Genomic DNA, 17,706 nt, shown 5'->3' with positions numbered 1-17,706 from the left:
TGACATGGTTCCTGAATACCTCCAAACATTTACTACTGGTGAATCTGGACAAGTGTGGGCGCAAGAAAAGGAGGCATGGTCATACGTCATGGAGGGGTGTTTTGAATATGCTATACCGCCCCCCACCCAATCCTCCTTGTCTTAAAACACCATTTGATTGCCACGCACACCAGCTATGAGGAGCGGAGGGTGAATTTTAGGTACCTTGCCAACTGGTGACTGGATTGGGATAAAGATGCCTAATGCAGGACAGTTGGGCCATATTTTCCTGTGTCTAGGTCCAATGGAACAATTTTTTTACCATTTGCAGACATGCTTCCCTATTATTGAGTGGACAACTCCAACCTTGGTAGATAGATTTACTGAATAATCACAAAGTACAGCTGGTGTCTCTACATTGAAGAGGAACTGAAGAATTGAATGAGACTGAAGAGGGTTAAACCTCAAGGCTGAGCTGGATTAATGGCTGTTCATTTGATTGGGTTCATTTGATTGAAATGGGTTGGAAGACCTACGCCTAAAGTATTTTGTTTGGTGATTTTCCACCCTCCCTTCTCGTTCTGGTTGTTTCTACTTTGGTATGTCTCATGTTGGCTGTTTCAGGTGGGAAAGAATGGCAGATCATCGAAGCGGGTGTATAAATTTCTGGTGCACCCACCTTTTGTAGACTGGTAGTTGGCTGTACTACCCTAATGGGGAGGCAGCATCATCACTCTCAGGGGTTGGTAGTAAAAATAGGAGTTTGAGATGTATAGCCTAGTTGTGTGATTTGTTTGGCACTCTGGGAGTTATCTGTCTACAATGCAGATGTTAGGTGGTTAGTTTGTGGTGCATTGATGAACGGCCCTGGTTCTGGCGGTCCTTATGTTGCCACCATATCGATTCTCTTATATTAATGTTTCAATCAATAGCTAACCTTTATCTGCATCTCTGGGCCTGATTCAGCAAGGAACGCAACTGCGATTACACACGCAATCGGCCGATTGTTGCATTCTGCGCATGCATCGCAGTGCACGTGCGTGAACCGGCCACTGCGATCGGACTATGCAGACCCTTCGCAGAGTGAGAAGTGCCGTTTGTGGATGGTGGATGGTGACTGGGGGTGGTCGGGGAAACGCAGGAGTACCAGTGCGTTGGAACGCTGTTGCTGGGGCGTGCATAAATTATCCACTGCGATGCAGCCTGAGGCCTCAAAGCGTGCGTGGAAGTTAACTGCAAATGATGGGTTAGAACTGCGCTCTGCTGTATGGGCAGATGGGATGTGAGATGTATTGTCTGTGTTGGGGTGCTGCACCTTCCTAAAAGCAGGAGTACCGGGTCCTGTGTAACGATAGAATGGGGTAGAGGGTGCGGAGGGTGCGCTCGCCCTATGGGTGTAATGCTGGAGTAATAGTGTGTTGTGGTCTTTTGTGTTCGATGTTGTGTGTGGAGTGATGGGGAGTAGGGAGGGAAGGGGGTCTAATGGACTGGATGTGGTTTGTGAGGAAATGAAGACAGAGGCAGCAATGGGGGCCAAAGGGTTTATTGGAAAAAAACAGTACTAATCCTGTTCGGTCCCAGGCACCCAGGTGGGGTGAGCAATCCACTTAGGGGTGTGTGTGGGTGGAGACTGGGGAGGTGAGTGGACCCTTTTATGGGGCTCCTTTCCGTGCAGTTCAATAGACCGGCACGTTACCCCTGCTGGACCTTTGGTCAACAGTCTTAGGATGTCTCGGGGGAGGGGAGTGGTGGGTTGGCAGCGGGTCTGGCGGTTGTGGATGTACACCCTGGCGGTGTCCCGCGCAGGGGTACAAGTCTCGGAGTCACTTACCTACCAGTAGGATTTGTTGGTGAAAAAAGCTTGGGCTGCTGGTAGCTGGTGTTAGAGTTTCCTTTTGCAGATGCGGTGTTGGATGGCTGCTGCGGTGTCAGCGGTTGGAGGAAGCTCTGTGTGTGGTAGTGGCTTGCTGGTGCACTGTGGGGCTTGGTGCACTGCGTTGCTGGCGCTCTGTTCCCGCTGCCTGGTGGGTGCCTGCTGGTGTGGATCGCTTAGGGATTGCTGCTGGATGAACAGCTGTGAATGGAGCTGGTGTTGGTTGCTCCCAGGGGGCAGTGCGTGGTTGCCTGGGTCTAGCAGGTGGAGTGGTGATCAAGAGGGGTGCACAGGGCTTTGCTAGGTGTGATGCCCAGCGCGGCCCTGTGGGTGGTGGGTAGAGAGGGTTCTGGAAGCAGCAAGGCTCGACCGAGTTCTCCGCGGGAATGAAGAGCTCTGGTGTAAGCTGGCTGTGGTGTCAGAATGTAGGGGGTCTCCGACGCATTTCGGCAGGGGCTCTGCCTTCTTCAAGGAGGTAAGAAGTGTGGCTATGCATGTGTGAGGTTTAAATGTGGAACTTCCGGGTTCTGTGTTTGTCAGGTGGTGGAGATGACCAATCAGGGCTAAGAGTGGGTGTGGCCCATGTATCTGATAGGTCGTGGGTGATTGTGTGAGGCTAAGCCTGTGGTTGGGTGATAACGTCACGTGGTTTGGGCAGCCAATGGTGTGCTGTGCTGCTGTGGGTGTGTTAGCTGGGGCTCGTGTCTGGGTGCATATGTGGCTGCTATGGGGATTGTGACCGGCTGTGAATGGTCAGCGGCGGTCATGTGGTGTCGGCAGCCAATCATGTGCTCTGCTGGTGTGGGTGTGTATGCTGGGGCTGGTGTGCTTTAATGCATTATGCAGCTGCTATGGGGATCGAGACCGGGTGCGGTTGGTTGGAGGTGGTCACGTAGTGCTGGCAGCCAATCTTGTGCTGTGTAGGGTTTCCGTATGTTTACATGGGTTAAGGTGACAGCTGTCCCTGGCTTGCGTTGGGCGGAGGAGGTATGCGGAGTGTTTTGTGCTGTGTGGAGGATTTAATGAGCGGGCAGGGGCATGTGGCGAGTAGGGTGGGGGTCAGGGGCACAGGGGTGTGTAAGGCAATTATTGTGGAGGTGGGGATGTGAAACCTCATTGTCGTGGTAGTTTAGTCCCGTGGTGCAGGCGGCCAAACATGCGCTGTGATAGGCTGGGTGTGTGTGTGGGGGTGATTATGAGGGTGATGGTTGGTGGCTCGGGTGACCGCAGGGGTCCGGGGAGGTGTGGATGGGCATCTCTCCGGGGATGGTGGCTAGGTGATCGGGCAGGAGGAGATGGAATAAGACTGGTGCGTGTGGCATGTGTCAAGCTGGCAGTGCTGTAGTGGATATTCCTGTTATGTGTATAATGGTGTCTAGATGATGGCCGCGTGTGGTGGGAGGGTGGGTGTAGTGGTTAGTATCGCTAACCTGTATGATGCGTGGAAGTTAGCAATTCCTGAGTAAGGCCCTGATTCAGAGCCGGACGCTCTGACCAGAGCGCTCGCTCTGAATCAGGGCCCACCTCCATTAATATGGAGCGTCCTCCTGGACGCTCGTATAGCTGTGGGTCACCACCCACAGCATATACGAGCGTGCAGGATGATGGTCGCAATGGTCTTGACCATCGCGACCATCGCCACTGCGAGCAAAAGCCTGCAGTTGAGTTTTTCAACCGCAAGGCGAGGAGTGATTTTGGCTCTATCAGAGTCAAAATCACTCCCACTGACATCACTAATGATGTCAGTGAGGCCAGCTTCAGACGGTAGGCGTTCCCTTGCGAACGCCTCCGTCTGGCAGGCATGCCCCCGGCACGCCCACCAAAGGGGGCGTGCTGTCAGTCAACATCAACAGCACGCCCCCTTTGATGAGACACTACGAGCGAAGGAAAGTCCTTCGCTCGTCGCATCTCGCGCATGCGCACGACAGAGCTCCCTCCGTCGTGCACATGCGCAGTGCAGACCATCGACCCACTTGCGAGCGGACAGCCGCTCGCGAGTGGGTCTGAATGAGGGCCTAAGGACAGAGCTTGTGCAAGTTTGCATGAGGCTGCGATGGTACTCGATTGTACTGATGTTTTCACAAACATTACGGATGCGTGTAAGGTAAAGTGGACGTCCTTGTGTAGTGCAGTGGCGGCATAGCGATCGCAATGATATAGCATACTATCGCAGTTGAACTGCTGGCGTAATCACTATTGCATTCGCAGTAGCGTTCCGTAGTGGATCAGGCCCTCTGAGTCTTTATTTACTATATTATTATTTAGTATAGGAAGCACGAAAAGGAGATGCAGATGGCAGCTGACAGGGAAGGGGCCAGACTAGCCATGTCATTAGGGCCCCGTAATGCGATTATCATAGAATTGCATCTTATTGGCCCCGCCCCACATATTCGCAATTTTCTGTAATATGCTGTCCATCCAATCCATTTCACCAGGAAGTGGGCGGGTTGCAGAAGGACCGCCTCCTCTGCCGGGAGCCTGGTGGTCTCTGCGAGAAATTGGGATTCTTCCGCACATTCAGAAAGAGTAGGTGAGTATGCTTATAGGGCTTTAGTATACCACTTTCTTAGTATTCCTAGCCCTCACAATTCACTTCTTTCTGATGTCAGATAGATTTTGTTTTCAGCTTTAAAGGGAATGTGCCACTTATACAAAGCGGGGGGAGCCATGTTGTGGGCTGCACTTCACGAGGGACTTTGGACCTCATTCAGAGTCTCTCGCAAGCGCTGTGCGCTCGCAAGTGGGCCGATGGTTTGCGAATGCGCATGCTTCATTCTGCGCATGCGCAAACTACTCTATGCGATCGCAGCCCGCTCGCTCGCCCAGCAAAGACAGCCCAGTGAAATGAGTGACATGAGAGGCCGTTTGTGGGTGGTAACAGGGGCAGGACACTAATAACGGGGGAGTGGCGGTGCGAACACAGGCGTGCCTGAGTGTTTCAACGCAGTTTTAAAGGCGTGCATAATTAACAGGCAGCGTCATAGTGCACGTCACATGCTTGTTTTTTACACTGAAATCCTCGCAGTGCTTACGGCAGGGTAAGGCAACCACAAGCACTGCGATCGCAACTGATGGTGCTCGATGTACCAATGTTTTAATACACTTCCTGGAGATGACGTGCGCTAGTGGGCGCCTCTACATAGGCTAATGGGAGTCAGCATACACAGAGCGATCGCTCGCACAGCCAAAGTGGGTGTGCTTATGCCTTGGCGAGCGATTGCTTCTCATGGCGTCACTTTGAAAAATTTGCATACGCTTGATGTGAGCGAGAGGCTGCTTGCGAGAGCCTCTGAATGAGGTCCTTTGTGTGCCTCAGAGATGTTGCTCGCACCGAAACACCTACACTGGCTACTGAAGATAATATGGAAGGTTTGCTGAAGGGCATTGCTGGATATTCCAGCATGCAATTCCCGGCATCACCTCCTAATATTCGCACCATAGCAAAGCAGTATTCTTGAACCAGCCAACTCTCCAAAGCTATTACCACCTTTCTTGAAATGCAGCTACACCAATCGACCACCTCACATTTCCACATCAGTCTAATTGGAGGCCATGACCCCATGTAGGGTCTCTCCTTATCGGAAATATGCTTCCATCCTGTTCTTTGTTACACTCCTAAGCAAAACAGTGGGAGGCAGCAGCTCAGGAAAGTGATCCTGGCGTTGTTATGGACAGCTGACGGAAAGGATCTGATCAGAGCACAACAGCGGAGGAACGTCACAGGAAATGACAAGAAACGGGAGAGCAGAGAGCAGATAAACAACAACCTAAAATCCTATACTGCCACAAAAGAAATTATATATCTATATATATATATATATATATATATATATATTGTCGCTGTCACAATCTCTGCAGAGTATGAAGCAGCTCTGACCATGGAGTGATCACCGGCTCCTGCAGAATGGGATTGCACCATGGTGACACCATTCTGCAGGATCTAGTGATTGTGGAGCAGGAAGCAGTCACCCGCTACTGGAGTGATGTGCAGGGGTTGTGTCCAGCAGCAGGTGCAGGATGGAGAGGGGAGACTGGAAGAGTTAAAGGTTACCCACGGGTTACAGCTCAGTTTAGGCAACGTGTGACTCTCCAGAAGTTGTGCACTGTATGTACAAGCCACACTATGCTGGGACTTGTAGTTCAGCATGTCTAAGGAACCTGTTGCCGGAGTTACATTTTTGTTATTGATTTTTTTTCTTTGTTTAACATGAACTCTATAATTAGTTCACCTACATTTTCCTGTAGATTAAAAAGGAATTGTCATTTTATCATAACTACCGGTATTTGTTTTTTCATTTCCTTTTATTTTATTCATTATTATTAAGAAAGTCTGTATGGAATCGGGTTTTTATCAGAAAGTCTGTATCTTTGTCTTGGCGTCAGCAGACAGCATCAGTCACCCTCAGTTCCGCTGTTTTGCAGACTCATTTCTCCTGATTTGCACTTTCTTCACCCAGATCAATAGCTGCTGACAGAAAAGGAAATGCAGGATTTACTTATAGAGTCTGCGTAATATACAATGAATTATTTTAAGGACACTGATTACAAAACATAGGATGACATTACTACAGCTTGGTACGCTGGTCACTGTGCAAGAAAGGTGCTGTAACCCATAGCAACCGATTCGATTCCAACTTACTTTTCAGAGGCTTAGAATATAGAGAATGTAAACCTGATTGGTAACTGTGGATTATAGTTACCTGTGCACCAGTTTTGATAAATATCACCCATTCAGGTGTGGTATGATTGGTCGACAGTAATTATGTTGACATGCATCAGATCGTCAAGTAGAGTTGGTCGTACCTGCAGCATGTCGACATGTTTAGTATAGTAGTCTATGAGCTACTATTTCACAAATCTTTACAGAGGGTGATCCCCTGGATCCCTCAATGTCGGGAATAGATAACTGCTGATTGGCTAAGAGTCAGACGCTCTCAGCCAATCAGCAGACACTGCCGTAGAAATCTTCCATTGATTGGGCGAAAGTAACTCTTAGCCAATCAGCGCTTCCCTGTTGAACCCCATGGCAGTGACCCACATGGGATAATATCAGGAATAGGGCTGTGCATAGTGTGCAGCATGTCCGTCCAGAATCGGGTCACTGCAGGGGCATATTAAGAGAGAAAGGGCCCGTGTGCTGTCTCCGTCCAGGGGCACCTTCTCTCTACCCTGCGGCCGGCAGCACACCGAACAAGGCAGTAGACTCTGGGCACTGGGAAAATGGCAGCGGCGGCCATTGGGTACAGTGTGTGGTGTGTGAGCCCCCTTGGTCCAGCGTCCTCCAACGGGAGGTCCGACTGGGACCTCAACCACCTAATATGTCTTCTGGGATCCAATGTTACCACTCTGTGAAGTTTTCATCCAAATCCATCCAGTGGAAGGCCCAGAACAGGCTCCTCAGGTCAAAGTTTTGTCCATGACCGTAATCCCCCTAAAACCTGTCTAGGATCCAACTGGACCACCTTGCGTTGTTTCATCCCAATCGGTGCAGGAGTGTCCAAATGCATAACCGGACAGACAGCCAAACAAACAAACAGACCAATGAATTTTATATATAAGATTTGTCTCTGTCGTATTGTCGCGTTGCCGCTATGTTGTGTAATAGATTACTTTTTCGATACTAAATAACTATGTAAGATTTTGCAGCTTTACCTTGAGAGCTGTAGAAGATATTCGCCAAAAAACAAACAAAGAAAATTCTACATTTATATATATAGATTGATTGTGCGTCCAATGTTCTAAAGAGTTCTAAACACTTTTTTTTTAGAATACCGTCGGGTTTTGGTAAATTTGCAGTTTTGGTCGATTTGCCATTTTTTTCAAAACCGGGCGTTAGTGGTTTTTTTATTTGTCTATTGATAGAATATGAATTCTAAGAAGAGCAGATTGCGGACATATATACACCGCGGAATGCGAAGCAAAAACGTAAATCAAGGATTGTACAATATTGCTGGTACTTTGCGTCACAGTGAAACGGCCTGATACACCTCAAATTTGTTTCCTTAGAGATGAGAAGAATCGCAGCAAAATTTCAAAGTATGGTTCATCCAGGGACGTATTAACACCCGAGAGGGCCTGTGTGCAGCGGACCCCTCATCTCAGCAACGCCCTCCCTTCCCAACCAGGCATGTTACCTTGCTCCAGCAAGTCCCTCCTCCTCCCCGACACCATCTTCCCAGAGCTATTTAGGAAGATAACACATGCGAACTAGAGAGCAAAGGATCTGGAATAGCTGTCACTGCACAGCGCAATGCTCCCACAGATGTCACTGGGAAGATGGCACCGCGGAGGAGGAGGGACCCGCTTGCTCAAGCCAAGTAATACCCCTTTTCCGCCTAAATCCGGGATATTCCCGAGTTGGCGCCGCTCACACCGTAGTCGGGTCTGCATAGACCCGGCTTTTCCGGAGTGAAAGTGGTCGCTTGGACATGACGTCATCTCAAAGCGCCACTGAAGCCGGACCAATCGGTCACTCGACCCGGCGATCCAACCTTCTCCCCTTTTAGACCAGGGAGCTGCCCGGGTTAACCCTTCAAAAACCCGGGTTTTAGCTCCGGTGTAAAAGGGGTATAAGTATACTTTGGGTGGAGTGTGTGCAATGCGGGTCCCCCTGGACCCAGGGGCCCGTGTGCACTGCACATCCTGCACCCATTTTAAACACCTATGGATTTATCTCATCCAGTGGGATCAGGATATTGCTTCCTACTCTCGGAAGCTTCTAATGGTAGATCACCTTTACGTCCATCCCGGATGTCATATTCGCACTAACCTGGCATCTGACAAACATTGCGGAGCTCTGTGCTCCATGACCGTCATGGGGTTAAACATTTCAAGAAGAGACAATACAGAGACTTCAGCTCTGTGATTGCAGATGACAGATGTAAATTTTGGCTCCTGTAACTGGGGGAGGGGGGGTGGTGATAGAATAAAAAAAAACCTTCAAAGAGCGTTTTCATTATATTTCTTGGCACAGTACCTTAGGTGTAAGTGAAATTAGATAAATATCGATGAACTATGGTGTTTACCTAACTCACGTAGTAAATGCACAATGTTCCCTTTTTCCATATCACCTTACCTAACGCTTGGCAATAAATAGAGAACCAAATCCAGAGAAAGGATTGTTTATTTGAACCGTGAAAAAAAAAAAACTTCCTATTCATTTTTCTTTTGTGAGCTAAAGTGCTAATATCTCGTTTTATTCCTATTTGCTTTTAAACTCTATTGAAAATAAAGGAGTACAGTAGATCCAGCCATTGACATAATTGATTTGTGGGTTGACAACTGCTGTGTAAATCACACAAAGATGAGCAATGTTTGGGCAGTCCCATCTGGCCCCCTCCGAGCTCTCATCCCCATATGGCCAGCTCCCGAAGACTCAGCACTTTGCGAAACAATAGAGATCCTTCTGCAGTTATAGGAGTGTATTGGCATCCCACTGTGATAATTGACTGCAAAATCACTTAGATTGCTAACAGGACAGTGATTAAAAGGACCACTGTGCAAGGACTGTTGGCATTTTGTCAGTTCTGACTTTCTGAGTAAGAAAGGAGAGAAATAGATGGTAAAAATATTGGTTTTCTGTCTTACAGCAAAACTATCCCAAATAATTAACATGATTTTTTTTAATGAGGTGTCTATTCATGCATGTAACTGCAATTATTGTATATTTTTAAGATGTAGTTAATTAGCTTCAGAGCACACATTTTAAAACAGCGCTAATAAATGAATAGTCTTATCTGCTCTCGCCTTAAAAATCTGGATAGGATGACGTTTAACTGGTCTTGGATTCGCTCCACATATAACATTTTATTTAAACATAACAAATAAAATGAATTAAATCTTAAAACTCAATATAAATATAACAACAACAGATCAATACTCAAGGTAATTACGCAGCTGATATTATTTTAAATTATTGGTCCTGATTCAGAGATGTAGGCTAGGCCGATGATTTCGCAAATGGAGTGAATTTTTGCCACTGCGCTTGAGTGAAGGTACATTACCGCAGTCGCACGGTCCGAGTCTTTATTCGCAGTGTGAGTGACAGGCAGGCAGTTTTTGGGGGTGGTAACAGGGAGTATCAGCTAAAAACGCGGGCGTGTCTCAACTGTTTTGAGGGCATTTCACATCCAACGCCTGTGATCCTGTACGTTGGAAACATGGCTCTGGCATCACAGTTATGGCAGCAATTTTAAATGACTCACTCAGGAAGACGATATTTGCGTGATCTGCGGTCAATGCTGTGTATGTAGTTGGGGATAGCTGCGATGGCTCCAATGGGCGTCTCAGTATAAGTCTCGGCGGCTGTTGCATTAGCATATTTTTGGCTTTTTCGCATCATCCAAAGCCCCGAAAATCGTAGCTGCGGCAGCATTTACATACAACTCTGAATATATATAAGCTGCTGCCCGCGGCTTCACACACGATCGTTTTGGCCAACATTTTTTATATTTGAGTTGTTCTAGTTCTGTTGGCTTGTATAGGGGCCCTGGCGCTGGAGTAGCCCACGTGACCAGCAGCGCTATACAGATTGGTGGCAGCAGTGCCTTCTCCCACCACATACTGAAAGCCAGTTATATAGTGGAAGAAGCAGGGTCCCCAGCAGCACTGTAGGAGATGAGTGATGCGTTATTGAGGACAGGACTGCATGTGACAGGGGCAGTGACATGATGTGAGGATGGGAATGAAGGCAGCAGGCAGCCACAGGCTGAGAGTTATATAGTGGGAGGAGCAGAGTGCCCAGCAGCACAGAGTATATCAGGAGATGAGTGATGCGTTAGTGAGGACAGGGCTGCATGTGACAGGGGCAGTGACATGCTGTGAGGAGGGGAATGGAGGCAGCAGGAAGCTACAGACTGAGCATTATATAGAGGAAGGAGCAGGGTCCCCCAGCAGCACAGAGAATATCAGGAGATGAGTAATGTATTAGTGAGGACAGGGCTGCATGTGACAGGGGCAGTGATATGATGTGAGGGAATGGAGACAGCAGGAAACCACAGACTGAGAGGTATATAGTGGAATGAGCAGAGTCCCCATCAGCGCTGAGTATATCAGGAGATGAGTGATATGTCAGTGAGGACAGGGCTGCATGTGACAGGGGCAGTGACATGCTGTGAGGAGGGGAATGGAGGCAGCAGGAAGCTACAGACTGAGAGTTATATAGTGGAAGGAGCAGGGTCCCCAGCAGCACAGAGCATATCAGGAGATGGGTGGCATGTTAGGCTGGGATGTACTAAAGGAAAAATGCGGTAAAAACCCTGTTTTGGGGGTTTTTACTGCATTTTCGGATGTACTAAGCCCTGGCCGCCCTATTATCGGTGCAGAGGGTAACGCCAGAAAAATCTGGCGTTACCCTATAGAAGCCTATGGGCTTCATACCGCATCCCGCACCCAACGCTTTGCCGCCCCGCAGTCGCCCAGCACTCACCTTAGTCTCCTGATCGCCGGCCCGTGCTCCTCCTGGGTCCTCCGCCTCCCTCTCCTCTTAATCTTCCTGCACAGGTCACCAGCAGGAAGTTTCCGGGGCTCGGAGGGGGCGGAGTCCAACGGAGACCCCCGTCACCCAGCGTTGGCTGCTTCGCAAAGGGCAGCTCTTATCACAAGAGCTATCCTTTGCGATATTAATCGCATATGTTAGTACATATGCAATTAGTAAGGTTGCTGTGACTGGCGGGAATGTACACCGCAACCTTAGTACATCCCGGCCTTAGTGAGAACAGGGCTGCAAGTGACAGGGGCAGTGACATGATATGAGGAGGGGAATGGAGGCAGCAGGTAGCTACAGACTGAGAGTTATATAGTGGAAGGAACAGGGTCCCCGCTCAACACAGAGGATATCAGGAGATAGATGATGTGTTAGTGAGAACAGGGCTGTATGTGATAGGGGCAGTGTGATGATACTATATAAGAAAGAGAATTGAGGCAGCATGAAGGACAGACTGAGAGTTATATAGTAGAATTTTTTTTTTTCAGAACGGCCTCTTAGCGAGCGGCCAGGATGATGGTCGCGATGGTCAAGACCATCGCAACCATCGGGCTTGCGACAAGACCCTTGTGGTAGAGTCTCGTGGCCGCAAACCCCAGAGAGATTTCGGCTTTCACAGAGCCGGAAGCTCTCTCACTGACATCACTGGTGATGTAAGTGGGGCCGCCCCCAAACGACAGGCATTCTCATGGGAACGCCTCCGTTTGGGCAGCCACCCCCCCGGCCCGCCCACCAAAGGGGGCGAGCTGTCACTCAACATCGACAGCTCGCCCCCTTTGTTGCGAGGCCTGGAGCGACAGAGTGCTTGTCGCTATCCGGGTCTTGCACATGCGCACGACGGAGCCGGCTCCGTCGTGCGCATGTGCTCTGGGCCACCATCGACCCAGTTGTGAGTGCTCAGCGCTTGCGACCGGGTCTGAATCAGGCCCAGAGTCCCCTAGCAGCACAGAGGATATCAGGAGGTGGGTGGTATGTTAGGCCGGGATGTACTAAAGGAAAAATACTGTAAAAACCCTTTTTTGGGGGGTTTTACCGCAGTTTTGTATGTACTAAGCCCTATTATGTACTAAGCCCTATTATCGGTGCAGAGAGTAACCCTATAGCACCCTCACAGGCTCTGTATGAAAAATGACAGTTGGGAGCTGATTGGCTCGCACCTTATCACTTTTCTCTCTTCACTTTTCACTTCTGCTAACACTGCTTAGTAAATAGACCCCTTAGTGAGAACAGGGCTGCAAGTGACAGGGGCAGTAACATGATTGAGGAGGGGAATGGAGGCAGCAGGTAGCTACAGACTGAGAGTTATATAATGGAAGGAACGGTCCCCCCTCAGCACAGAGGATATCAGGAGATAGATGATGTGTTAGTGAGAACAGGGCTGTATGATGTGACAGGGGCAGTGTGATGATACTATATAAGAAAGAGAATTGAGGCAGCATGAAGGACAGACTTGGAGTTATATAGTGAAAGAACAGTGTACCCAGCATCACAGAGTATATCCTTAGATGAGTGATGTGTGCGACCTAGGATCAGGACAAATGTGCACCACCATACACATTATTTTAGTTCAGAAATGACTTGAATGAACAACTGGACTTGTTACAGTGGGTAAAATTGAGGATATTACTGGTAACCTCCAGGGAAAACCTGGAAGGATTTAATTCAAGCTTCTGAAATAAAACTTTCTACACTTGTCTACAGCCAATGCCACTCATTTTCACTGGCAAGATAAAGAAGACACCATAGAGGTAGATGTATCAAGCTCTGAAGAGAAATTAAATGGAGAAGTTGCCAAAAGTAGCCAATCAGCTTCTAACTGCCATTTATCTAGCACAGTATTTGAAATTACAGTTAGAGGCTGATCGGTTGCTGTGGGCATCTTCTCCACGGCTTGATAAATGGCCCCCCATCTGTCTGACAGATGGTGTAATGATAAACCACTCTATAACCTAAGATGACAAAGATGGTGAGAGACCTGTCTAACCCTGGATTCAGCCACATGAATCAAGATGCTCAAGGCATAAAGTTTCCCTACATCAGTCACTTTTATTTGTGTAACGCACCTGTACCTTACTGAACTGTACTGGGCATGCTGCATGGAGAGTCACTAATTACCAGGTCTGACACACTACTGGGAATGACAGTTGGGTTATGATTAGATGGCCATCACACTTCTTCATTTCGGAGATGACTCTTATTACCCGCAGTCACCTCACATGACTATTTCTATTAGCTTTCCCTACCTCCTTCTGAAACGTTAGAGTTCAGGCCACAGCTATATAGTGGTATTGGCATAAGTTCTATGAGAGAAACTATCACCAATGTAACAATCAACCCAGAAACAGCACTGACCTGATGGGTGGGGGGGGGAGGGAAATCAGGAGTTGACAAGATGGGCAGAGATACCAATAGAAGAGGGCAGTGTCAGCATCCTAACAGGGTGGCAGTGCCGCAATCTGAATGCATAACATCATGATGTTGCGCCTAGGGGGCAACAGTGGGCAGTGTAATACTGAATTGGGTGCTAGAAACCACTGTACATTTCCCAGCCCATCCATTGGGAGACCAAATAGTAAAGTGATACCTTACATATTCACATTACTTCCGGGTTTGGTCCCGGCAGAGTTACTGCACAAACATAGCCACCGAGCTATGCATGTACAAGCGCCAGTGATCCTTTGGATCGTTCTACAATGGCTTTGCCGTGGCTAATACCATCTGAAGATGGTCTTAGCTATCGAGGCCAATCTCCAGAAAGCGAACTTTTCAGAGCTTGGTACATTTCATCATTTAGTAACTGCCATACAAATCTATAGGGGCTGCTTTTGCAAATGAAAATGGAGGCACCGCAGCATACAGTATATACTGTGCCTCCGATATCTGTTGCAGTCACCCCTTCATGCATTCTCGGATACTTCATTTTTGTGGGAATCTCCAAAAACAGCTGATTTCAGAGGATTTCCCACATCATAATAAATATGCCCCTGGAAGAGATAAGACGGGCTCTGTACACCAGTCTCACAGAGCAGGCTTTCATATTGACAGACTGAGCTGCAGTTCTTACAGACAAAGCTGCCAGTCTAGTCACCAAGGCTGCCAATCAATCAGGAAGAGCCGCAAGACTGTTAGAGCTAGCTAGAAGATTATCATAGGGAAGTAGTAATATCAGAGTTGAATCTATTGTATTGCTGGGGAATAAGTTAAAGAGGATCTTGTACAAGCTGACAAGACGCATGGAGAACTCACGTGAAGTCTAATGCAAGAGAGAAAGCCAGATGTCAGCATAGATGTCCAAAGAGAGAGAGAGATTTCAGTTCAGAGGCCAAATATACCCCAGAGAATCCATAGGGAGCCAAGGTATGTTCCATCTGTTTGCTGCTTCTCTTGTTAATTTGGTGTATTTCCTGCTCCTGATATTGCTGCTATAGTAAGGAGAGTCATTGAAGGAAAATTATTTGAGTTCAGATAACCCCTACCCCTTCCCCTTATGACATTAATAGACATACATTTATTAATACTTATTGCTATGGGACTACAGATGTGTCCTCACTTACTGGTTTTCCGTTTGCTATGTGAACTGAGGGCCTGATTCAGGCCCATGCGCGAGCGCTTAGCGCTCGCAAGCGGTTCCATGGCCGGACAGTGTTGATCGACAGCTCGCCCCGTTTGATAGGTGGATCGGAGGGGGGGGGGTGGCGGCTGGCCAAACGGAGGCGTTCCCGAAGGAACACCTGCCGTTTGGGGGCAGCCCTATGAGTGATGTCAGTAGTGAGCTTCCGGCTCTATTAAAGCAGGAAGCTCACTGGGGCTTGCGGCAGACAAGACCCTACCACAGGGGTCTTGTCGCAAGCCCGATGGTCGCGATGGTCACGATGGCCGCTCGCAAAAGCTATGGCCGGCTCCCAAAAAAAAAGCCGCCCTGATTCAGAGCGAGCACACTGAAAGAGCATCCAGCTCTGAATCAGGGCCTGAGACACCAGGTGCCAGAGGCGTCACTGTGTGTGGTGACACCCGATGCAGCAGTTATGTACCAGTTGTGCGCGCCAAAGGTGTTCGCATGCAAAAGGGGGCATGTCCCTTCGTCTGTGAGGCCACGCCCCCTGGTGTGTAGTTTTGGGGGCATTGCCACGTGCCAGATTCATTATGCTGGGGAATTGTTCAGCACTCCAGGAGCTTGTGGGCAGCCTCCAGACTTCACAACTGCACTGCTGTTCGGTGACACCATCCGAGAGTGTGACAAAAAAAACAGCAGAGCAGCCCTGCTATTTTGGTATCACCCACTCGGGTGGTGTCACCCGGTGTGGCTCACACCCCTCTAGTGACCCAACTGCCCAGTGCGACTGAAATTTTGCATAAAACTCTATAAATGTTTCCAGGGGCGTCTTAAGAAAGGAGGGCCTCCGTGTGCACTCACCGTGCGGGGCCCCCTCCTCTCCCCCTTGTGGCCGGCAGCTGACTGACGCGGCTGGCCAGCCACCGGAGCATTAGTGCCCGGAGTCTACTGCGCATGCGCAGAACACCAGAAAATGGCTGCAGCGGCCATTTATCCGGTGTTCTAAGCAGCGCTGACAACCGACGTGGGAGCACGGACAGGTAAGCTTAAAGTAATATGGGTGCAGGGTGTGCGGTGTGGGGCACTCTGGACCTTGGGGCCCATGTGCCCCGCACACACTGCACCCATTATAGATACGGCACTGAATGTTGCACAATTAAGTGGCTATTTGGCGTGACTGAAGCAACTGTACGAAAGGACACATCTGTACTCTACCTATTTCCAGGAGCGCCGAGAGGGGGGGGGGGGGAGCGGGTCCAAATTACCCGGGCCCGGGCCTACTGGAGGGGCCCATCGCCACCCCACTCCCTTCTACATCAAAGCAGCTCAGCACACGCTGCTGTGCGCTAGGCTGCACTGGGAGACTGCTCGCGGCTCCTATGCCTGTGGAGAGATCGATCACACTGATCACGCCCCCCACTGGCTATGCGCCGGGCTGAGGGGCTCACAGCCATGCGACACAATTAGGCCACGCCTCCTTCTTCCCCTGGGCCTGGCTGTCGGCGCCCCTGCCTATTTGACCGAACTTACAGACTCCTGTTGAATCACGGTGTATTTCTATGTGCATGATAAACCTCCACCTACCCGACACATGAGCAAGAGAGCTATTCTATAACTAACTATAACCTTGGGGGAATTTCAAAGCCCAATGTCATTTGTTTCTGTCTTTTGTAAAGCAGAGACCGTTGCTTTCAGAACTGCTAGCATTCATTGTTACAATATTGTAAGTGTTACATTGTTGTCTGCTGAATTATATTCTTAAAGCTCCAAGCACTTGTAGGTGTAAATCCTATCCATCACTCTGTGACTGCTTTCTGCATATTTCCTCACAGTGACATGATACCGATTCGCAGCCTCGGCCTTTGTTTATTGAGACTCCATTGTCATGTAACTGCTGTTTTCATTGCCTTTACATTGTCATTCAAAGCCTTTGTATTGAAATGCATTTTCTGTGGTATGGTGCATGCAGGTATTATTATTACACCTGTACTCTTGCCTTTAAACTGCCTTGGTCAGTAAAACACCACAATTCGGGTTTATATAAATTTTCTTCCGATCCCTAATCGCTTTGTGGTTATATCTAGGGATGAGCGGGTTCTGTTCTCAGAGAACCGAACCCACCCGAATTTTGCAGATCCGAGTCGGATCCAAGCAGGCTCGGAGTTTCCCGCCTGACTCGGTTCTCGAAACCGAGGCAAAACCATAGAGTCGGAAATCTTGCGGTTCGCGAGCTTACGCCTCTATGATCAATGTAGTATATAAGGAGTGGACCATGCGGCGGATGCCATTTCACTCCGGCTGTGGGAGACTGAACAGGGAGGGTGGGTAGTGTAGGGCTGGGAGAGTGGTGCTGTGCTGTCTGCTGATCCATTCTGGGCTGGTGCTGCTGAGTGCTGATCCATTCTGGGCTGGTGCTCTGCTGTCTGCTGTGTCCATTTGGGCTGGTGCTGCATCCATCTGGGCCCAAGTTCTGGACTCCCAAAAATCCCCCCCCCAAAAAAAATATATGTATATTGTAAAAAAAAATATTTATATATATAAGTGTCTTTTAGTGTAATATTTTTCTGTGTGTGCATGTTAGGTTTAACCGCACAAGATCCAGCCAGCTACGCAAGTTGCAACCTAGTGCTGCCTGACTCCAGTCGTGATCAATCGTTGCTCTGGGCCCATGATCTGGAGCATAAAAAAATAACAAGAAATTGTCTTTTTTTAATCTTAACTTTAACTGTGTGCATGTGTGTGCATGTATCCAGTCATCAATCACTGCTCTGGGCCCAAGTTCTTGAGTATAAAAAAAATTAAAATCAATTGTCTTAT

Source organism: Taudactylus pleione, unplaced genomic scaffold, assembly GCF_031769625.1.
Source record: "Taudactylus pleione unplaced genomic scaffold, aTauple2 ptg000791l, whole genome shotgun sequence".
In the NCBI taxonomy this organism is placed as follows: Eukaryota; Metazoa; Chordata; class Amphibia; order Anura; family Myobatrachidae; genus Taudactylus; species Taudactylus pleione.
This window is presented reverse-complemented; position numbering follows the sequence as displayed.